Consider the following 24,981-nt stretch of genomic DNA (forward strand, 5'->3'; position numbering starts at 1 on the left):
ACAATAATGGTGTTAAATATATTTTAATTTGTGTCGATGTTTATTCCCGCCTAATGCAGACTCAAACTTTAAAAACAAAAAATTCGAGTGAAGTGTTAGTCGCTCTGAAGAAGATATTAGAGGAAACGCCTCAGTTTCTCGGTGTAAGGCGGATATTCACTGACCGAGGTAGAGAATTTTACAACAAGTCAGTTCAAAATTATTTTAATAAGAAAAATATTAAATTATATAGTGTATTTTCGGAAATGAAATCTAGCATAGTGGAGCGAGCCATCAGAACTTTAAAACATAAACTGTATCATTATATGACTCAAGCTAATTCATTAAAATACACCCACATCCTCCCTAAAGTTGTGGACGTGTACAACCACACTTTCCACAGGATGCTAAAAAATACTCCTCATGCCATTCATAAGTTGCAAAATATTGAAGATATACGAAGACAGTTTAAGGTCATGTATTTAAACAATGACTCCTCCATAACTGCCATCAGTCCACGGCTGCACCTTGGACAGCATGTGCGATTGGCAAAGCGCAGGAATATATTTCACAAAGGCTTTTGGCACCAAAATACAGAAGAAATATTTGTAGTGTCACATATTGACAGAACACATCCAATCCCGACATATAAAATCAAAGATTTAAACAACGAGACGATCAGTGGCATGTTTTATGAGCAGGAATTGATTGCAACATCCCTTCCAGACTATTTTCCTGTAACGGTATTACAGTCTAGGAAAACATCGAAAGGACACAGAGAATATTTCGTCAAGTGGAGAGGGTACCCAGATTCTGCCAATAGCTGGATTAAAGCTCAAGACATCGTCAAATTTAACAAAAAATGACAGTTCAAGAGGACTCTCTCGTAGAGAAACATCATCAGTTGTTATTTTTATTAAACAATTTATCACCCAAGAAGCGGAATAAACTAATCAAGGCTTTAAAACGGCAGGAAATTGAATCAATTTGTGAAATTTTTGCCAATTTTCTGAAACGAAACATCCCAGTTCAACCTCAGATAATTAATGGCTTACAGAGATATCAGAACGACATACGATCTGTAGCGCGTAAGAAAACTCCTTTATACAAAAAGAAGCTCATACTGACCTCCAGACGTGGTGGGGCGATATTAGCAGCTCTGCTACCTTTGGCTGTATCGTTAATTTCCTCCGTAATAAGGTAATTGCGTAAATAAGTAACGAGAGAATAAAATGGTGAAAGAATATTGCCTGGTACCACGATTCATAGCTGAAAAATATTTATTTAATAAAAACAAGAACTCACCATCACCTCCTAATGCTGTGGGTCTGCCCTCCCCCGGTGGTGATGGTAGTGAAAGTATGTCCTCCTCTTTAAAAAACGAATCCACCCCAAGTAATAATATTGGGGGAGCCCGTAACCTACCCACCTGCGACTCTGGTAGGGGTGATGGGGGGGGTGGGGGAAGAGGACACTCCTTCCTCCCACCTGACAACAACGGGCTGTGGGCGGTGTTGCCGTAGTAGCACCTCCAGACGGGCGGGGCTGGTCACACACCCTTTAAATGACATTGGGGCCCCCGGCGACCGTCGCCCGCCGCCACCCTTAAAAAGAAAAAAAAAAACGCGGGCTGCCCGGCGCGACCATCGCCTTTTAAAAAAAAAAATAAATAAAAAAAGGGGACATTCCATCCTCCCGCCCGAAGTGCAAGTAATTGTTGCTGGCCACACTCCACATAAAGCCACCATCACACCCCAAAATCCAAGTCTGGACAACTTAATAAATGTGAATTTTAAAATTGAGGAAATTCCTCATGTCAAAGCATTATTGAACATGTTTGGACAAAACAGCCAACAGGTGATGTGGGATAGTCGCGGAAATTTATTAAAGCCTGTACAAAATTTAAATATTTTAGATATAATTAAAACTCTAGCCTTCACAAAGGGGGCAATTTAGGGCAAGTGACAAGGAAGATGTAAGGGTTTTACTGAGGGTGGCTGGCATAGACCCAACCCTCATACGTAATTATCGCGCTAGATCTCAGTTAAAAGGGGGGAGGGGTATCCATAGGAGACCCCATTGGGAGCCGTATTGAAGACCTATATGAAGACCATCTTAAAGACCACCATATTCAGTTGCATATCCACCATGGAGCAAGCTTCTAGACCCACTCCTCCCCCAGCTACACCCCCAGAAGACAAATCTCCCTTATTAAAGAAGTTGGTTGCTACTCAGCGGTACTACAAGTATGTCGAACACAAATGTAGATTGATATATGCATTGTGGGATTGTTATGACCGTCTTGTGTTGAGTGCCCCTCCAGAACGGTTTTTTAAGTCATTTGGAGAGACGGTGAAACGTTATGAAGAATATTCATCCCAGGAAATCCAGACGGAGATATGGCAAATGGAAAAATTAACCTTCCAACATCGAGACCAGATTACAGCCTTCGAGACTGGACGGAGTGTGTATGGACTTTTAAGGTAGGGAAGGCAGCCTCTACACCACACCCCATACATCCCTCCCCCCTCCAGGTGGGGGACACAGGTGTATTTAAAGGCCTCCACCGTCACCCTCGGTCACCATAGTTGACGACGACTCTACCCCGTTCCTCTCAACCGCCCCTCCGCCATGGCTTTATCGTCCATTAAGTCAATAGACAGCGACATCACCGACACCCACGCCTTTGGGGTCGGTGATGTCATAGTGTATGACTTACCCGCTGCTGTTGTGCGTCCCTATGGACTGGCAAGTGTAATTTGGAAATGTTACAACTATGCCCGTGTGGAACGTGAAGGACTGACTCGTGTCAACAGGGCCACAATACGTTACCGGTCTACCCCGGGTGACATCGAGGTGAAGATAGCTCCCCTACCCTCCGACGGTCAAGACATTGTCGAAGAGCCAGTCTTGTTCTTCCGCCCCACCATCGTGGCGCTAATTTCCGCTTTCGGTGCAGGAGCACCCTTCGAGTCCAACCCTATAGCTCAGGAGCAAGTGCAGTCTTCCTCCGACATCCACTACATCACCAATGTCACCCTGGATACTGCCAAGAATAGGCTGTTTTGGCTGAAAACAGCCCTAACAAAGGTTGGCAATCTCATGGTAAGAACTCCAACCATGTTTCGGCTGGTGGTGCCCCATGGGCTGGGGGCCTCCCGTGATGGCATGGACAACTGGCACAAGGACGTCGGGCCCATGCTCATTTCGCTCAACGCTGAGCTGGCCAAGCATAACAAGGAGTTGGTAATCCTCAAACGTCCCTCTACCGTCACCCCATCGATGGTACCCCTCCCGAATGATGATCCCAGGGGAGAGGGTGATAGTAAAACTATCACCCTAGATGCAGTGGTGGGGGAGGGTGCCACCACCCCAGGAAGCTCTTCTCGTTCTACACCACCAGCACCACCAGCCACCCCCAGGAAGAAGAGACACCTACAAGAGTACTCATCCACCTCCAGCGCTGCTCCACCCCCACCCACAACATCTGGCACGGCCAAACGACGGATCGAAACCACTATTGACTTCGACCCCCTCTCAAATCATCGTATTGACACCATCCTCGATGGAGAGTCACAGGAAATATTCCTGTTATCCTCATCGCCGAAAAAACAACGAAAGCTGTAACCATCAACGCTCAAAGAAGACGTGCCAGCACCACCACAGTCAGTAACAGCAGCAGCAGCAGCAGCAGCAGCAACAGCAGTACCTCCATCTACAACAGCTTCGGTGGTGGTAGCAGTAGCAGGTCCACCGACGATGGTGACAGTGTTGTCAGCGGTAGTGGTAGCGGCAACGGTACCACCAACTACAGCAGTTCCGGCGGTGACAGCGGCAGCAACAGTACCATCATCGCCGGCAGCGGTAACGGTAGCGCCAGCAGTACCACCAACTACAACGGTTCCAGCGGTGGTAGCAGCAGCAGCAGCAGCAGCAGCAGTGCCGTCAGCGGTGGCAGCGGTGTCAGTGGTACCAACAGCTCCCCCAGCAGCAGCGGCAGCGGCAGCAGCGGACGACAGCAGTACCAACAGCTGCTGCTCTTTATATGTAATTTGTTATGGGGGAACAAAATGTAGTCCCCCCTGTTGTAGTTCTTTTAAAAGTAATATTTCCTTAGTAGATTAATAAAATAAAATATAAGTAATGATGTTTTATTCCCACCCCAGTCAGTACATAACTTAACAATGGACGAGGAACACTACATATACCTCACTAGCCTCGACCAAGAAGATATATACAACAACACAAGTTCAGCATTTACAAACACCATCCCCACTCTACATTTAAACCCTTCCATTAAACATGAAGTGGCCTTAGTCAACATACTCCTACCCAGACGAATTAACGCTATCATCAAGGATGAGGGGGAGTCTGGTATAGACGTCTATGCTACTTTTAAGCGAGGAACTCTTTCTAAAAGCCCAGAACATCTCATCTACACCTTCACCCCCAAAACCAACATATTATCCAGAAACATCACATTCATCACGAGTGAGCTTAGCCGACAAATAATCACCGACATGAAGCTTAGCTTCCGAGGAGATTTCAAAATATACTTCTCAGAAAGAGAACCAATCCTCACCTATGATCAATCCTTAGAGCGCGTGTTACTATCCTCTACACTTAACAATGAAGGCACTGGTTCCTTATATTCTCTTAGTCTTCAATTTAAACACAGAATAGCTAATGTACTTGGTTTTGACAGCAGTCGCAAATACACCATTTATCAGGCAAAATCAGATGACATTACAGCAGCCTCAAAGATCGTGGCCTCATTCCCCCCAGACAATGACGGAGGTTGTGACTATTTACTCATTTATAGTGACGTCATCGAGCCGGATCGTTACGGGGGACAAATTGTAAATATCTTAGATGCAATCAATTATCATGACTCTTATTCTAGAGGGGCTCATCCCCTAGTGTACAAGACATTAAATACTAACACGTTGGAGAAGGTGAGCATTAAGATAACAGATCAGTTTGGGCGAAAGGTTAGTTTTGAAGATGGGAGGTCGGTTACGGTAGTCTTACACCTCCGCCCTAAGGTATAACAATATAATCTATATAAATATAAATATATATATATATATATATATATATATATATATATATATATATATATATATATATAGAAGTGTTTACCCACATCATCGGTTATTATAAGAAGAGGAGTCGGGATGCGAGTACCTTTCCACACACCCTCCCAGAAGGAGTATGGGGAGATCTTCTCCCCCCTCTCTGGGAGATACGGGGTGAGGGGGGGAGCGATGAATGACATACGCACATTCCAAGCGCCTTATCTCAGATCTGGTGGTGGTTTTTTTGGGACCTTAGCCGGCTTGGCTCGACGAGCCATACCATTTTTCATGAAAACTGTAACGCCGACTGCTATCGATTTTGGGAAAAATGTTCTTGGTGATTTAACCAGTGGTAGACGGGATGTAAAGAGCGCTCTGAGAACTCACGGTATTGATGCTCTTAAGACTGTGGGGAAGAAATTGGTAGCAGGCGGGAAAATTAAAAGACTCTCTAGGAGAAGAAAAAATAAAAATAATAAATGTAAACGAGCCCTTGGGTATAAAAATGATGTATTTTCACTACAGTAAGCAGTCATACTTCACCTTTCGGAGGAGATCATGGCGGAGGCTAGTGGAGCTGGGTTGAAAATCCCTGTAGAATATTATACTTCCAGTATTATTGACCAATTTCCTAGAAGTAACAGAATACGTAATGTGGAGAGTTCAATTGCCTCCACACAGCAAATAGACATTCTACCTGTTAACCTCCCTATTAATCAACGTTTGCGGGATAATTACTTAGAATTCCGCATCCCCGGAACCCAGGGTGCCTTCTTAGATCTAGCTAATATTGTTATAGATTTTAAGGTATCTTTAACGAAAGATGACGATACCACAAAATTGGAAGAGGATGACCATGTGGAATTTGTTAATGGGTTGTCAAATACCATGTTTAAAGGTGTTCAGGTGTTTTTAGGAGAGCAGGTAGTTGAAACAAATTCTAATTTTAATTATTGGTCGTTTATTAAATTAATTACCTCCATGCCTCCATCAAAAATGTCTTCCTTGGGGAGGATTGGAGCCTTTCGTAGGGACTGGAGTGATGATGGTGTAATCCCTAACGAATTTACTAATACATTTTTTACTGGGGCAACCGCCAAGGATAAAAAATTTATGACCGATTTAAAAGGTAAAGGATTGTCAATGTGTTTTCCCCTACTATTGGACGTAACAACCCTAGACCAATACATATTAGATAATATAGATGTGCGCCTAAGATTGGAGCTCTCCCCACATGCTTGGGTGCTAAATACAAGTGTGGACGATGGCTCTAAGTATCGGCTGCATATGGATTATGCTAAGTTGTGGGTAACACGAGTGTTCCCCTACCCAAGTGCTTACCTAGCCTTAAACAGCTCACTGTTAGCATCCCCCGACCCCATAAGCTATACTTTCAATAAAACCATTTCTAAAACATATGTCCTAGCAGGGAATCAAACTAGTCTCTTAATTGATCAGCCTTGGGCGCAAGTAATTCCTCACAGGATATTCATGGTAATTGTGCCAATGAATTATTTCGCTGGCCTTCACCAAGGTAATGGATTATATTTTGAAAATGCAAAACTGAAAAATATCGCCATGTATTTGAACAATTATGCAATTTACCGAATTGGTGGTGATTTCGACAATCATTATGCCCGCCTTTATTACGAAACTTTGAAGACATTAGGCTTAGAGCGTGATTCACTTCTAGCCTATGACACTTTTAATAAGGGAAGATCGATATTCGCCTTTGACTTAACCACCATTCAAACAAAGGATTCCCTCCCTGTGGAGAAATCTGGCAACTTGCGTATGGAGCTTGAGTTTGGCGGTGGTGTTACATATAACAGGCTGGTTTTACTGTTTGGGGAAACGACCGGGGTACTATCCATCGACGGACAGAGAACTGTTCTGTGTGACGTGCGAGCTTAAAAACATAATGAATTGTAATGATATAAATATTAATTTAAAAAATAATCTAGGGGATCGAGCACTCTACCTAGGTTGTTATAATGCTGATGAAATAGAACATTTAAATATCTCATCAAGAAAACCTATTGTTCTCATAACTAATATTTTACCATCACATAGCAGATTAACTATGGGACATTGGGTAGCTATTTATGTTGATAAAGTTAAACATCGAATGTTTTTTTTCGATAGTTATGCAATGTCGGCGGTTACTTATGGACATTATTTTCAAGGATTTATTAAAACTAACACAATAACAAAGGTGTTTGGAATGTGCTACAGACTCCAGAGTGATTTTACCCTTGCTTGTGGACTGTATTGCGTAATGTTCGTCCATAGGGTGAGTCACCTGGGGTTGCCTTCAACAGTACATTACTTACATAATGTATTTTCAAGCGTTAGTTTAAAATTAAATGATAAACGAGCCCTCGCTTATGCGAGACGATATTTTCCTATGAAACATCACTGTGTTAGGACATTTTGTAGAGGAGTAAGGGTTGGTTCTTATAGGTGGTGTAGAGAATATTTTTGTTAGCTAGGCAACCCACCTAACAGGGGGATTACCCCACATATAAAACACCTCTCACCCCACAACCTCCCTAGAAGACCCCCATCCCCCTTATCCTACAAATGGAAGGCGTCTCCCCAGAAACACACGCAGGGAAGATTGAAGTCCTTGAAGGGCCTGGTTAGTATTACCCTCACTTTCTGGTAAAGATTTATTTTTTTTCCCACAATAGAAAGTTTGCTCAACCTCTATTTTACCTCTTCTTTTTTTTTCAGTGCAATTCTTAGGACCTGTCCACATTTGTAGAGTAGTAATTCTACGAGGAAGGTCTGCCCCAAACAAGATGCTGTTACGTACCCTAATTGATGATGCCTGCTGTAGAGGACACAAGGTCGCTCCTGCAGGGGGAGAGGTATGTACTAACTGTTCTTAGAGGAAATAGAATATTTTTCAAATAAAAGATATAGTCCTATAAATTATTTTCCCCATCTCTTTCCAGAACACTTCAGATGAGAGTCAGAAGGAAAGTCGTCCAAAAGGCAACCAGCCAACTCACCCCACTCCCCCAAGAGAGGGGGGAGGGGGTCAAGACCTCCCCCCACTCACCACGGATGGGGAGACGTCAGAATTCTACTCAGATGAGGAAGGGGAGGTGGAGGGGGGAGAGGGATAGGGGCCATAATTAACTTCTTATACATCATTTGTGATTTTTACCTAATAAAACATTAATAAATTCTTTGATTTTTTTTAACCCCTGGAGGAGATTTATAATTTAATACCCCTATATAAGACCCACTCAACCTCCGCTGGGTGTGGAACTCTGTTACGGTAAAGTCAAGGCCATTAGGTGCGAGGAAGGGTACGGGCGACCACCCTCACCGGGAGGAACCTGTTTTACACCTGCCCCATAGAGGAATGTGGGGGCGTAACTGGCACTCACCCACGAGTGTTTATTATACAAATAAATTCATTTTTACTTAAATATATTGTCATACTTTACTGTATAAATGAACATGATCATAGTGGCACATAATAGATACCTATCTTCACTGTTTTTTCGACTGCTACCACTCACACCTTGGGTGACCTAATATGGAGTGGCACTATGTGGCTCCCCGCTTCTGATTTTCTTATCTGATCTACATACATAGGTGGCTCTATCTGTCTCCAAATAATCTACTATATATATATATATATATATATATATATATATATATATATATATATATATATATATATATATATACATATATACATATACATATATACATACACATACATATTTAATCACCTACACAAATACACACATCAATAATCTTTGTGTCACAGGTGATCAACAAGAGGCTCACAACAGTCACTATAAAAGGCACTTTACATCTATAGTGAGTCACACAGTTACTAGTCTTGCTGCACACCCACCCAACTGGGCGGCAGCTTTACAGTCATGTGCTCCACACCCACCCAACCGGGCGGCAGCTTTACAGTCATGTGCATGCAATACCTACAGTAAGCAAATTTTGGATACTTCGCTAAGATTTCGGGCAGCACATCATTATGAATGAAGTATAATAATAATAATAATTTTTATTTAGGTAAAGGTACATACATAAAGAGATTTTACAAAGTTTGTTGGCTTTATAGATAGAGCTAGTACATACAATGCCTAAAGCCACTATTACGCAAAGCGTTTCGGGCAGGAAAAAACACTAATGACTAAAGCTTAAAACTAATGGGTAAAAAGAATAAAATGTGTTGAGTACAAATAAAAATAGAGGTAAAAGAGGGGGGAACATTGTTGAAAAAGCAGCACAAATACAATTACAAATTATTACAGAAAATTACATTCAAACAGCGTTGATTTGAAAAACAAAAACAAAAAACAAAAAACATACATGTGTTGACAACATAGGGGCAAGGTAGGTTACAGGGAATTTATTAGGTATAGCTTCGTTTTTAACTTAAACTGGTTGAGAGAGGTACAGTCTTTAGCATGGTTGGGAAGGTCATTCCACATTCTGGGCCCCTTGATTTGTAGAGCATTTCTAGTTTGATTAAGTCGTACTCTAGGAATATCAAAACTGTATTTATTTCTGGTGTGGTGCTCATGGGTTCTGTTACAACCTTCTATGAAGCTTTTGAGATCAGGATTGGCATTATAGTTTAGCGTTTTATATATGTATAATACACATGAGAGAATGTGCAGTGACTTAATTTCTAACATATTCAGAGATTTGAGTAGGGGTACCGAGTGATGTCTGGGGCCAAAATTGGATATTGTCCTAATAGCAGCTTTGTGTTGAGTAATTAGAGGACGTAAGTGATTTTGGGTAGTAGAGCCCCAAGCACAAATACCATAGTTGAGATATGGATAGATAAGGGAGTAATAGAGAGTCACCAGGGCAGTGCGTGGTACATAATATCTGATCTTAGAAAGAATGCCCACAGTTTTTGAAACTTTTTTTGATATCTTTAGAATGTGTCCCTGGAAATTCAGCTTGTGGTCAATGAGAATGCCAAGGAATTTGCCATCTAATTTGTTACAAATTTGGGTATTGTTTATTTTGAGATTTATTTGATTAGAGGATTTATTGCCAAACAGAATATAGAAAGTTTTGTCAATGTTAAGGGTGAGTTTGTTGGCAGTTAGCCACATATATGTATAATATAATGTACACTACCTAATAAATTCCCTGTAATCTACCTCACTCCTCTATTGTCAACCCTTGTCTGTTATTTTTTTTTTTTTTTTTTTTTTTTTTTTTTTTTTTTTTTTAATCAACACTGTTTGTCAACCTATTGTATTTGTGCTGCTTTTTCAGTCATGTTTCCCCCTTTTTTTTTATCTTTATTTGTATTTGTTCTCAACATCTTTTATTCTTTATGCTCAATTAGTATTAAGTTCTAGATATTAATGTTTTCTTGCCCGAAACGCATTGCGTAATAGTGGCTTTAGGCATTGTATGTACTAGCTCTATCTATATATCAATCCATTAATGTAACATCACTTGTATGTATATACCTTACCTGAATAAACATCTGAATCTGAATCTGAATATGGACTTTATTTAGCTCAGTATTTACTGTGGCATTTAGAGCAAGGGGATCAGGACTGGAGTAAATGATGGTTGTGTCGTCAGCAAATAGAATTGGTTTGAGGTGTTGGGAGGCATTTGGAAGGTCATTAATGTAGATGAGAAAGAGGAGAGGGCCAAGTATGCTGCCCTGGGGAACACCAATGTTGATGGGTAGGGTGGGAGAAATTGTATTATTCACAGAAACACATTCGAGCCTGTCAGTAAGGTAGGATTTGAGGTATTGTAGGGAGTGTCCTCTGACACCATAATGATGTAATTTAAGAAGAAGGTTTTGGTGGTTGACAGTATCGAAAGCTTTACGCAGGTCCACAAATAACCCAACAGGGAACTCATTTTTATCAAGAGCTGTATGAATCGAGTTAAGCATACTAATAAGTGCATCGTTAGTGCTTTTTTTGGGCCTGAAGCCATATTGGCAAGGGCTAAGTATATTGAGTTTGGCTAGATATGAGTAAAGCTGCTTATAGATTAGTTTTTCAAAATTTTTTGACAAGTTTGGCAGGATTGATATAGCTCTGTAGTTGTTAACATCTGTGAGATCACCACATTTGTGGACAGGCGTTACTCTCGCTTTTTTTAGAATATCTGGAAAGGTTTGGAGTTCAAGTGACTTGTTGAAGAGCAAAGCAATAGCAGGGGCTAAAGATCTGGAGGCTTTTTTGTAGATTAAAGTTGGTATCTCCTCAAGGGCACCAGACTTGGTTTTAAGGGAAAGGATTATCTCATTGACGTCAGTGGAATTAATAGGCTTTAGGTATAGAGACTGGGGATAGTTCCCTGTAAGATAGTCCTTAATGTCAGTACTGGAAGATGGAATATCATTAGCAAGAGATGAACAAATGGAAGAGAAGAACCTATTGAACTCAATAGCAGAATCAGAGGCTGAAAGCTGACCATCGTTATTAGACAGGAGAGTCGGTTTGTTATTTAAAGACTTCTTTGATCCCAATATTTGTGAAATTGTTCTCCAAGTTTGTTTAATGTTGCTCTTTATTTGGGTAAATTTATCTTTGTAGTATTTAGTTTTGGCTCGTCTAATTATCTTAGATAGCAATAATGAGTAATTCTTTGAGAATTCTTTGGAGACAATTCCTAACCAATACTTCTTCTCAAGGTCATGTTTTTTATTAATAGATTTAAGTATTCCCTTTGTAAGCCAGGGATTGTTAAGCCTTTTGGTTGTGACTTGTTTTGTAAGCATAGGACAGTGGGTATTATAAAGGCTAAGAGTTTTTTGAAGAAAAGATTGAACTGCTAGGTTGATGTCCTCTATGTTACCTAACTCGGACTCCCAGTTGACATTATCAGTAGCAGTTATAAAATTGTCTATAGCAGTTTCATTGTGTAGTCTAAAACGTATCTCTCTTGACTCAAGAGGTGGTTTGCTAATGTTAGTTAAGAGAAATGTAGGGTAATGGTCTGTAGTGCTATCGGTGATTATACCTGAAGTAAGTGGAGAGGTTATGTTTGTCCAGATGTGATCTAGAGTCGTGGCAGTGCTATCAGTGATTCTAGTAGGTCTAGTGATTAAGGGTATGAGGAAGCAGGAATTCATACAGTTGAGGAAGCTAACAGCAGTAGGGTGTTCTGGCTCGCAGAGGTCAATATTAAAGTCCCCTGCGATAATTAGGTGGTTTTTGTTCAGTCTGTTATTAAGTATTAGATTTCTAAGGTTTGAGTTGAATTCGGACACATCAGTGATAGGAATTCTATAAACTGCACCCACAGACAGGATAGACTCGGCACCCTTGACTCTGAAGCTGGCGAAGATATACTCCCCATAGCAGTCTCTAGTTCTAATTTCTTTTAAGCATGTTAGTTCTTGGTGGTAGTAAAGAGCAGTGCCACCACCTCTCTGAAGTTGACGACAGTTGTGGATTGCTGAGTAGTTAGGCATGTTAAAGAGTTGAGTAGTATCCTCTTTCAACCATGTTTCAGTAAGTATAATAAAAGAGAATTTGTTGTCAATAGCTTCAATCAAGGCACTAACATCATCGAAGTGTTTACCTAGGGATCTAACGTTCAAATTGATTACAGAGATATTGTGATTATGAGTTAATACATTGTTTACATCATGTGCTGCAAAATATCTTCAATTTAGATCATTAAATTGATTATTGTCATAGATAGTGGATAAGAGGTTAAGTTCTGGGTCTATACTTGACTGCATAAAAAAAGCTGATTGCAGGAAAAACAAGAAAAAAAAGAAAAAAATGTACACAATACTGTACCAAACAAACATAAAAGGGGCTTACAGGGGTACAATGGAGTAAGGGAGTATGGCTAGGCTAGGAAACCTAGGTAATAAATGAGATTAAAGAAAAAACATATAAACATGGACTATACAAAACACAAGATATAGATATACAAAACAAAAATATAAACAAGACTAAGCAATACAAAAAAAAATTGAGCAAAAATGAAAAATGAGGTAGATTGCTTACAGGTACTCTCAGGTACACTGTAAGTAACAATAGACAGATAATATGTATCAATATAGAAAAGAATGTCACGATACAATAAGATAAGTAATTACATGAACAGATGAAAGACAAATCTGCTGCAAAATAGAAAGTAATTATAGCAAAACACAACAATATAATAATATAACAATACAATAAGAGCTTACAAAGTATTGAGTCTGCTAAATTAGAGAATAATTATGGCAAGACACAACAATAAATGCAAGTAAACAAAGAATTGAAACAATTAGAGGTAGAATTAAGGTCACTAGATAGCCATGGAGGATACCCAAGTTTGGTGGAGAGAACAAAAAATCAGTAGAGACTGTCAAGATGAATATATAAGAAAATTTGACAAATGATAATTGTAAAGTAAAATAATCTTAAAGATAATAAATTTTATGAAGCTTAGTTTTAACTTATAATTAGTATGAACTTAATTAAAAGAACAAAAATGAGATCAATAATTGATTTCAATAAATGACATAGATCAATACAAATAAATTTAAAATATAAATGGAATAGGGTAAGATTAGATTTAAGAGTAAAATTTTACAATGAAACTGAGGTAGATGCTTGCATAAGTGCATGGAGACTTGATGGATTATTTAGGAAATTATATGAATAAGAGAACATTAGGTAAATGGTAAGGCAGAGACAGCACCTTAGACAAAGTTAGATTAAGTTAGGTTAGGCTCAGGCACTGAAAGAGTTATTTTAAGTACTGGCATTGGTCGGGTTCAGGTTTTCAGATATACCACAATCACTTAAGAAGGCCAGGAGTTGTTGGTCACATTTTATTTCATATCTTTTTCCTGTACCTTCTTTCTTCGCAAAAATCGTACCATTCCTAGTGTAGCACTGCTTGATAAGACCAGGTTTTTGTTTGCGAATTTGGCGCAGCCTGTAGAGGAGGGATCCACGCTGCTTTGTAAGACACTCATTTATATAGAGGTTGGTTTTTTGCTTAGCAGCTGTTTGTATGAGGTCAAACTTCGCAGAGGGATTTGCAAGTTTGATGAGCATTCTCCTGTTACGGGGATTGTTTTTATCTATCCTAATAGCCGCTTTGATTTGAACATTGACACTGATCTTTGAATTAATTAGGGTGTTGGCTATGTTACAGCAATCCTCACCTTGTTGTTCATCAGGTAGATCAGTAGAGCTAATTATCAAGGAGTCATGAAGTTGTTGTTGCTCTTGGTCATCTTCGGAAGCCGCCTGGTGAGTCTGAAGGAGATTGATCTGTTTTTCCAGCTTTTGAAGGAGGTCACTTTGAGTACACATACTTAAGTACTTACACATTTCATTATGCAACTTTAATAAAGTTGTCCATCAGCATTTTGTGGTGTTCAGCTACCCTTATCTTCTGTATGTTCCTCACATTACCAGTATACACAAACATTGACATGTAGGGATATAGACTCTCAGGTAAGTTAGTAATTTAAATGCACAGTAGCAGTCCTAGGCGTTCAATCCCCGACCGCCGTCCAAGTGGTTTGGCACCATTCCTCCCCATCCCATCCCAAATCCTTATCCTGATCCCTTCCCAGTGTTAAATAGTTGTAATGAACAGGCACTATATATATATATATATATATATATATATATATATATATATATATATATATATATATATATATATATATATATATATATATATATATATATATATATATATATAACACGAATTTTCTCAATCTTTCGTACATTTCTTTTCACTGTTGGAGGTAAATCAAAAATCAATTCTCCAAAATTCATTTTTATTTCTAGTCTGACGCGACACGAGCGCGTTTCGTAAAACTTATTACATTTTCAAAGACTTTAGTTTACAAATACACAACTGAATAGAACTTACGCATCTCCGATTTTATATCTACATTTGAGTGAGGTGGAAGGGGTGATGTGGCATTAATCAACACAAGACAGAACAAGAGTTGGCATTAATAGGGTATTAATTTCATCAACACAAGACAGAACAAGGGGTGGCATTAATAGGGTATTAATTTCATCAACACAAGACAGAACACGAAACAATGGGTATTGAATAGAAGTGTTTGTAGAAAGCCTATTGGTCCATATTTCTTGATGCTTCTATATTAGAGCGGAGTCTTGAGGTGGGTAGAATATAGTTGTGCAATATTTGGCTGTTGAATGCTGGTGTTGACTTCTTGATGTGTAGTGCCTCGCAAACGTCAAGCCGCCTGCTATCGCTGTATCTATCGATGATTTCTGTGTTGTTTACTAGGATTTCTCTGGCGATGGTTTGGTTGTGGGAAGAGATTATATGTTCCTTAATGGAGCCCTGTTGCTTATGCATCGTTAAACGCCTAGAAAGAGATGTTGTTGTCTTGCCTATATACTGGGTTTTTTGGAGCTTACAGTCCCCAAGAGGGCATTTGAAGGCATATACGACGTTAGTCTCTTTTAAAGCGTTCTGTTTTGTGTCTGGAGAGTTTCTCATGAGTAGGCTGGCCGTTTTTCTGGTTTTATAGTAAATCGTCAGTTGTATCCTCTGATTTATGTCTGTAGGGATAACGTTTCTATTAACAATATCTTTCATGACCCTTTCCTCCATTTTATGAGCTGTGGAAAAGAAGTTCCTGTAAAATAGTCTAATAGGGGGTATAGGTGTTGTGTTAGTTGTCTCTTCAGAGGTTGCATGGCTTTTCACTTTCCTTCTTATGATGTCTTCGACGAAACCATTGGAGAAGCCGTTGTTGACTAGGACCTGCCTTACCCTACAGAGTTCTTCGTCGACTTGCTTCCATTCTGAGCTGTGGCTGAGAGCACGGTCGACATATGCGTTAACAACACTCCTCTTGTACCTGTCTGGGCAGTCGCTGTTGGCATTTAGGCACATTCCTATGTTCGTTTCCTTAGTGTAGACTGCAGTGTGGAAACCTCCGCTCTTTTCCATGACTGTAACATCTAGAAAGGGCAGCTTCCCATCCTTTTCCATCTCGTAAGTGAAACGCAGCACGGAACTCTGCTCAAATGCCTCCTTTAGCTCCTGCAGATGTCTGACATCAGGTACCTGTGTAAAAATGTCGTCAACATACCTGCAGTATATGGCCGGTTTCAAGTTCATGTCGACTAAGACTTTTTGCTCGATGGTACCCATGTAGAAGTTTGCAAACAGGACACCTAGGGGTGAACCCATGGCGACCCCATCTACTTGCTTATACATGTGCCCATCCGGGCTCAAGAAGGGTGCCTCTTTAGTACAAGCTTGGAGTAGTTTCCTCAGAATATTTTCTGGTATGTCAAGAGGAGTACAGGCTGGATCACGATACACTCTGTCGGCTATCATTCCGATTGTCTCGTCCACAGGTACGTTGGTAAACAGCGATTCTACGTCCAACGAGGCTCTTATCCCTGTGGCCCGTGTGCCCCGCAGTAAGTCAACAAATTCCTTTGGAGACTTCAGGCTGAAGGCGCAAGGAACATAAGGAGTCAGCAGGCCGTTGAGTCGCTTCGCCAGTCTGTACGTGGGTGTGGGTATCTGGCTAATGATTGGCCGAAGTGGGTTTCCAGGCTTGTGTGTCTTGACATTTCCATACGCATATCCAGGTTTATATTCCCCAATGATCTTTGGCAGGTGGAGTCCGGATTTCTTGGCGTTCACAGTTTCGATCAGTTTGTTGACCTTTGCTTTTAATTCGGCTGTAGTGTCCTTCGTTACCCTTTGGAACTTAGTTTGGTCAGAGAGTATGATGTTCATTTTCGCCAGATATTCGTCTTTTTTTAAGAATGACATATATTGGCGACTTGTCACCTCTCCTGACAACTATCTCCTTGTTCTCACGAAGGCTTTTAGCTGCCGCTTTAAGCTCGGGGGACAGTATGGTGCTTCTGTAATTGCCTCGATTCTTTCCTCCTTCTGCAATAAGTTCTGCTTGTAAGGTATCTTTGGTAGTGACCTTCTTTTGTGTCTCGAGGTCGAATATGTCGTCCAACAGAATTTCCAACTCTACTTTCCGGGCCATCTCACTCGGTCTGGACATAACATGACAGTTTATGCCCAGATTTAGGAGAGTGACTTGGTCCTCAGTGAGGTTAATTCCTGCAAGGTTCAGGAAGCCATCTCTTGGTCGTGGAATTGCCATAGGTCCTCTATATAATGTTGTTAGTTTCTTGATAATCCTTGTTTCAGTGCTGAGGTAATGTTGGTCTGTGAGGATGTCGAGGTGTTGTTCAATGCGGGTACGGATACTTTCGTCGATGTTGCTATTTCTCCACTCGTTTGTAGCATGAAGTAGTTGCGTTTTGTTGTCTTTGATTTCATTCTCTGCCTTGTATATCTGATCACGAATCAGATCCTGGCGATATTTTATCGTGAAGGCTTGATTCCTTGCTGCTGGGTCGTGCGCTTTAATATTAGTATATTTTGGTAGCAGTCTTTCCTGTAGACATATATTATTAAATATGACCGAAAAAGTAAGATTAATAATTTTAACACTAATTTTCTCAATCTTTCGTACATTTCTTTTCACTGTTGAAGGTAAATCAAAAATCAATTCTCCAAAATTCATTTTCAAAATTCAATTCCACGACCAAGAGATGGCTTCCTGAACCTTGCAGGAATTAACCTCACTGAGGACCAAGTCACTCTCCTAAATCTGGGCATAAACTGTCATGTTATGTCCAGACCGAGTGAGATGGCCCGGAAAGTAGAGTTGGAAATTCTGTTGGACGACATATTCGACCTCGAGACACAAAAGAAGGTCACTACCAAAGATACCTTACAAGCAGAACTTATTGCAGAAGGAGGAAAGAATCGAGGCAATTACAGAAGCACCATACTGTCCCCCGAGCTTAAAGCGGCAGCTAAAAGCCTTCGTGAGAACAAGGAGATAGTTGTCAGGAGAGGTGACAAGTCGCCAATATATGTCATTCTTAAAAAAGACGAATATCTGGCGAAAATGAACATCATACTCTCTGACCAAACTAAGTTCCAAAGGGTAACGAAGGACACTACAGCCGAATTAAAAGCAAAGGTCAACAAACTGATCGAAACTGTGAACGCCAAGAAATCCGGACTCCACCTGCCAAAGATCATTGGGGAATATAAACCTGGATATGCGTATGGAAATGTCAAGACACACAAGCCTGGAAACCCACTTCGGCCAATCATTAGCCAGATACCCACACCCACGTACAGACTGGCGAAGCGACTCAACGGCCTGCTGACTCCTTATGTTCCTTGCGCCCTCAGCCTGAAGTCTCCAAAGGAATTTGTTGACTTACTGCGGGGCACACGGGCCACAGGGATAAGAGCCTCGTTGGACGTAGAATCGCTGTTTACCAACGTACCTGTGGACGAGACAATCGGAATGATAGCCGACAGAGTGTATCGTGATCCAGCCTGTACTCCTCTTGACATACCAGAAAATATTCTGAGGAAACTACACCAAGCTTGTACTAAAGAGGCACCCATCTTGAGCCCGGATGGGCACATGTATAAGCAAGTAGATGGGGTCGCCATGGGTTCACCCCTAGGTGTCCTGTTTGCAAACTTCTACATGGGTACCATCGAGCAAAAAGTCTTAGTCGACATGAACTTGAAACCGGCCATATACTGCAGGTATGTTGACGACATTTTTACACAGGTACCTGATGTCAGACATCTGCAGGAGCTAAAGGAAGCATTTGAGCAGAGTTCCGTGCTGCGTTTCACTTACGAGATGGAAAAGGATGGGAAGCTGCCCTTTCTAGATGTAAAAGTCATGGAAAAGAGCGGAGGTTTCCACACTGCAGTCTACACTAAGGAAACGAACATAGGAATGTGCCTAAATGCCAACAGCGACTGCCCAGACAGGTACAAGAGGAGTGTTGTTAACGCATATGTCGACCGTGCTCTCAGCCACAGCTCAGAATGGAAGCAAGTCGACGAAGAACTCTGTAGGGTAAGGCAGGTCCTAGTCAACAACGGCTTCTCCAATGGTTTCGTCGAAGACATCATAAGAAGGAAAGTGAAAAGCCATGCAACCTCTGTAGAGACAACTAACACAACACCTATACCCCCTATTATACTATTTTACAGGAACTTCTTTTCCACAGCTCATAAAACGGAGGAAAGGGTCCTGAAAGATATTGTTAATAGAAACGTTATCCCTACAGACAAAAATCAGAGGATACAACTGACGATTTACTATAAAACTAGAAAAACGGCCAGCCTACTCATGAGAAACTCTCCAGACACAAAACAGAACGCTTTAAAAGAGACTAACGTCGTCTATGCCTTCAAATGCCCTCTTGGGGACTGTAAGCTCCAAAAAACCCAGTATATAGGCAAGACAACAACATCTCTTTCTAGGCGTTTAACGATGCATAAGCAACAGGGCTCCATTAAGGAACATATAATCTCTTCCCACAACCAAACCATCGCCAGAGAAATCCTAGTAAACAACACAGAAATCATCGATAGATACAGCGATAGCAGGCGGCTTGACGTTTGCGAGGCACTACACATCAAGAAGTCAACACCAGCAATCAACAGCCAAATATTGCACAACTATATTCTACCCACCTCAAGACTCCGCTCCAATATAGAAGCATCAAGAAATATGGACCAATAGGCTTTCTACAAACACTTCTATTCAATACCCATTGTTTCGTGTTCTGTCTTGTGTTGATGAAATTAATACCCTATTAATGCCACCCCTTGTTCTGTCTTGTGTTGATGAAATTAATACCCCATTAATGCCAACTCTTGTTCTGTCTTGTGTTGATTAATGCCACATCACCCCTTCCACCTCACTCAAATGTAGATATAAAATCGGAGATGCGTAAGTTCTATTCAGTTGTGTATTTGTAAACTAAAGTCTTTGAAAATGTAATAAGTTTTACGAAACGCGCTCGTGTCGCGTCAGACTAGAAATAAAAATGAATTTTGGAGAATTGATTTTTGATTTACCTCCAACAGTGAAAAGAAATGTACGAAAGATTGAGAAAATTCGTGTTAGAATTATTAATCTTACTTTTTCGGTCATATTTAATAATATATGTCTACAGGAAAGACTGCTACCAAAATATACTAATATATATATATATATATATATATATATATATATATATATATATATATATATATATATATATATATATATAATTATACCAGTATAATCTAATAATATATACTGGTCAAATAAAATAATTAGACCAGTTAATAATCTCACTCGTTGTGTTTGGATATATTAGCTTGATAAAACTGACTGTTCATTGTTGAGAAATGTGTTAACAAACAATATATCTGACTTTATCAAGACTGTAGCTTGCTTAGCAAAAGGAACTTTTTATAAATTTGGGTTCAGTTTAACTACCGCTCAATGGATGAGTAATTGGGGCATAATGAAGGAACTAATTAAGCTGATAAAATGAAAGATGGGAAAACAACATTAGAGAGATAAACTCGAGAGACGTTAACCCGAAAATTATTTGAGGAGCAAGACAGACTGCGGGTCAGGCAATTTGTCTTCATGCTATCGTGATGGGGGATCAGCCATTATACGTGTTAATGACTCTTATAATATAATAATAATAATTTTTATTTAGGTAAAGGTACATACATAAAGAGATTTTACAAAGTTTGTTGGCTTTATAGATAGAGCTAGTACATACAATGCCTAAAGTTTATTACGCAAAGCATTTCGGGCAGGAAAAAACACTAATGACTAAAGCTTAAAACTAATGGGTAAAAAGAATAAAATGTGTTGAGTACAAATAAAAATAGAGGTAAAAGAGGGGGAAACATTGTTGAAAAAGCAGCACAAATACAATTACAAATTATTACAGAAAATTACATTCAAACAGCGTTGATTTGAAAAACAAAAACAAAAAACAAAAAACATACATGTGTTGACAACAGAGGGGCAAGGTAGGTTACAGGGAATTTATTAGGTATAGCTTCGTTTTTAACTTAAACTGGTTGAGAGAGGTACAGTCTTTAACATGGTTGGGAAGGTCATTCCACATTCTGGCCCCTTGATTTGTAGAGCATTTCTGGTTTGATTAAGTCGTACTCTAGGAATATCAAAACTGTATTTATTTCTGGTGTGGTGCTCATGGGTTCTGTTACAACCTTCTATGAAGCTTTTGAGATCAGGATTGGCATTATAGTTTAGCGTTTTATATATGTATAATACACATGAGAGAATGTGCAGTGACTTAATGTCTAACATATTCAGAGATTTGAGTAGGGGTACCGAGTGATGTCTGGGGCCAGAATTGGATATTGTCCTAATAGCAGCTTTGTGTTGAGTAATTAGAGGACGTAAGTGATTTGGATAGTAGAGCCCCAAGCACAAATACCATAGTTGAGATATGGATAGATAAGGGAGTAATAGAGAGTCACCAGGGCAGGGCGTGGTACATAATATCTGATCTTAGAAAGAATGCCCACAGTTTTTGAAACTTTTTTTGATATGTTTAGAATGTGTCCCTGGAAATTCAGCTTGTGGTCAATGAGAATGCCAAGGAATTTGCCATCTAATTTGTTACAAATTTGGGTATTGTTTATTTTGAGATTTATTTGATTAGAGGATTTATTGCCAAACAGAATATAGAAAGTTTTGTCAATGTTAAGGGTGAGTTTGTTGGCAGTTAGCCACATATGGACTTTATTTAGCTCAGTATTTACTGTGGCATTTAGAGCAAGGGGATCAGGACTGGAGTAAATGAAGGTTGTGTCGTCAGCAAATAGAATTGGTTTGAGGTGTTGGGAGGCATTTGGAAGGTCATTAATGTAGATGAGAAAGAGGAGAGGGCCAAGTATGCTGCCCTGGGGAACACCAATGTTGATGGGTAGGGTCGGAGAAATTGTATTATTCACAGAAACTCATTGGAGCCTGTCAGTAAGGTAGGATTTGAGGTATTGTAGGGAGTGTCCTCTGACACCATAATGATGTAATTTAAGAAGAAGGTTTTGGTGGTTGACAGTATCGAAAGCTTTACGCAGGTCCACAAATAACCCAACAGGGAACTCATTTTTATCAAGAGCTGTATGAATCGAGTTAAGCATACTAATAAGTGCATCGTTAGTGCTTTTTTTGGGCCTGAAGCCATATTGGCAAGGGCTAAGTATATTTAGTTTGGCTAGATATGAGTAAAGCTACTTATAGATTAGTTTTTCAAAAATTTTTGACAAGTTTGGCAGGATTGATATAGGTCTGTAGTTGTTAACATCTGTGAGATCACCACATTTGTGGACAGGCGTTACTCTCGCTTTTTTTTAGAATATCTGGAAAGGTTTGGAGTTCAAGTGACTTGTTGAAGAGCAAAGCAATAGCAGGGGCTAAAGATCTGGAGGCTTTTTTGTAGATTAAAGTTGGTATCTCCTCAAGGGCACCAGACTTGGTTTTAAGGGAAAGGATTATCTCATTGACGTCAGTGGAATTAATAGGCTTTAGGTACAGAGACTGGGGATAGTTCCCTGTAAGATAGTCCTTAATGTCAGTACTGGAAGATGGAATATCATTAGCAAGGGATGAACCAATGGAAGAGAAGAACCTATTGAACTCAATAGCAGAATCAGAGGCTGAAAGCTGACCATCGTTATTAGACAGGAGAGTCGGTTTGTTATTTAAAGGCTTCTTTGATTCCAATATTTGTGAAATTGTTCTCCAAGTTTGTTTAATGTTGCTCTTTATTTGGGTAAATTTATCTTCGTAGTATTTAGTTTTGGCTCGTCTAGTTATCTTAGATAGCAATAATGAGTAATTCTTTGAGAATTCTTTGGAGACAATTCCTAACCTATACTTCTTCTCAAGGTCATGTTTTTTATTAATAGATTTAAGTATTCCCTTTGTAAGCCAGGGATTGTTAAGCCTTTTGGTTGTGACTTGTTTTGTAAGCATAGGACAGTGGGTATTATAAAGGCTAAGAGTTTTTTGAAGAAAAGATTGAACTGCTAGGTTGATGTCCTCTATGTTACCTAACTCGGACTCCCAGTTGACATTATCAGTAGCAGTTATAAAATTGTCTATAGCAGTTTCATTGTGTAGTCTAAAACGTATCTCTCTTGACTCAAGAGGTGGTTTGCTAATCTTGTAGGTGAGGTGGTCTTGTATAGTTGTGTAGTTAAGGACAACAGGGTAAAGGGGTAATGGGCATTGTGGTTGATTGTTCTACCTGGGAATCCTCCACTGTTTTATATCTTATGTATGTATGTATGTATGTATGTATGTATGTATGTATGTATGTATGTATGTATGTATGTATGTATGTATGTATATATGTATGCATGTATGCATGTATGTATGTATGTATGTATGTATGTATGTATGTATGTATGTATGTATGTATGTATGTATGTATGTATGTACTAACCTAGTTGTGGTTGCGGGGGTTGAACTTTGGCTCTTTGGTCCCGCCTCTCAACCGTCAATCAACTGACGTACAGATTTCTGAGCCTACTGGGCTCTGTCATATCTACATTTGAACCTGTGTATGGAGTCAGCCTCCACCACATTACTGCCTAATGCATTCCATTTATTAACTACTCTGACACTGAAAAGTTCTTTCTATAATCTCTCTGGCTCATTTGGGTACTCAGCTTCCACCTGTGTCCCCTTGTGCGTGTACCACATGCGTTAAATAAATGTATGTATGTATGTAGCAACCCGTTCTCACACAAGACAGTACATATATGACTAGTGCTTAAAGTCAATATGTGGAATGTGATTTAGTACATATGTGATATATTCCCAGTTAACTTTTTTACCAAGGCTCAAACTCTTCCTCACGTACCAATTTACGTCTCACAGTACTCGTCCATCAACGTAGATAGCTGAATAGTCGTGATTGGTTCAATTATAACGAAAATTGTAGTTTTCAGGTCCCACATGGGTTGTGAAATTCACCTACTATTGTCCATGCTCTTATAATATTACAGATCAGCTACATCCTATTGAAGGCTCGTAGTTTTGTTTTGAGAAATATTAGTTGTTCTTAGTAAATTATAATAAGCACAATAAATTATTACATAGAATAAGTGCTTCACCAATCAATATTATATACCATAGTTTGTGCTTTAGAAATCTTTAAAGAATGTTTTGTAGGAACGCTAACAGAAAACGATGTTATGTTGGAATGTATATAGGGTAAACTACTGCAAACAGGATGGTATGGTGTGGAATATTGGAAACTATAGGATTAGTATAGGGTCCACTACCACCTGTTAGGTGGGTAAGGGGTCCAATAACACCCGCAGGATGAGTATGGGGGTCACATCCACCCACAGGAATGGTATGGGGATCACTTCCACCCACAGGAAGGGTATGGGATCCAATACCATCCACTGGATGTGTATTGCGTCCACTACCACCGACAGGATGGGTATGGGCTCACAACCACCCACAGGATAGGTATGGGGTCCAATACCACCCACAGGATGAGTATGGGGTCCACTATAACCCACAGGATGGGTATGGGGCTCCAACCACCCACAGAATAAGTATGGGGTACAATAACACCCACTGGATATGTATGGCATCCATTGCCCCCACAGGATGACTATAGGGTACAGTATCGCCCACAGGATTAGTATATAGGGTTCACTGCCGCCCACAGAGTCGGTATGGGGTCCACCGCCACCCACAGGGTCGGTATGGGGTCCACTACCGCCCACAGGGTCGCTATGAAGTCAACTACCGTCCACAGGGTCGGTAGGGGTCCACTACCGCCCACAGGGTCGGCAGGGGGTCCACTGCCACCCACTGGGTCGGTAGGGGGTCCACTGCCGCCCACAGGATCGATAGGGGGTCCACTGCCGCCCACAGGGTCGATATGGGGGGGGTCCACTACCGCCCACAGGATCGATAGGGGGTCCACTGCCGCCCAGAGGGTCGGTAGGGGGTCCACTGCCGCCCACACGTTCGGTAGGGGTCCACTGCCGCCCACAGGGT

At 40.3% G+C, this 24,981-nt stretch overlaps 1 protein-coding gene and 1 long non-coding RNA gene across 3 annotated transcripts in view; one reads left to right on the plus strand and one right to left on the minus strand.

The window, feature by feature from the left end:
• LOC138363929 (uncharacterized) overlaps nucleotides 1-24,981 on the minus strand; it is a 317,396-nt gene that overhangs the window by 121,023 nt on the left and 171,392 nt on the right. The window lies entirely within an intron of this gene.
• LOC138364166 (uncharacterized) lies at nucleotides 7,541-8,252 on the plus strand. Its single transcript, XR_011228337.1, has 2 exons — nucleotides 7,541-7,930; nucleotides 8,018-8,252. It is a non-coding gene; the product is annotated as an uncharacterized lncRNA (long non-coding RNA).

This window comes from Procambarus clarkii, chromosome 12 (genome assembly GCF_040958095.1).
Source record: "Procambarus clarkii isolate CNS0578487 chromosome 12, FALCON_Pclarkii_2.0, whole genome shotgun sequence".
Taxonomy (NCBI): domain Eukaryota; kingdom Metazoa; phylum Arthropoda; class Malacostraca; order Decapoda; family Cambaridae; genus Procambarus; species Procambarus clarkii.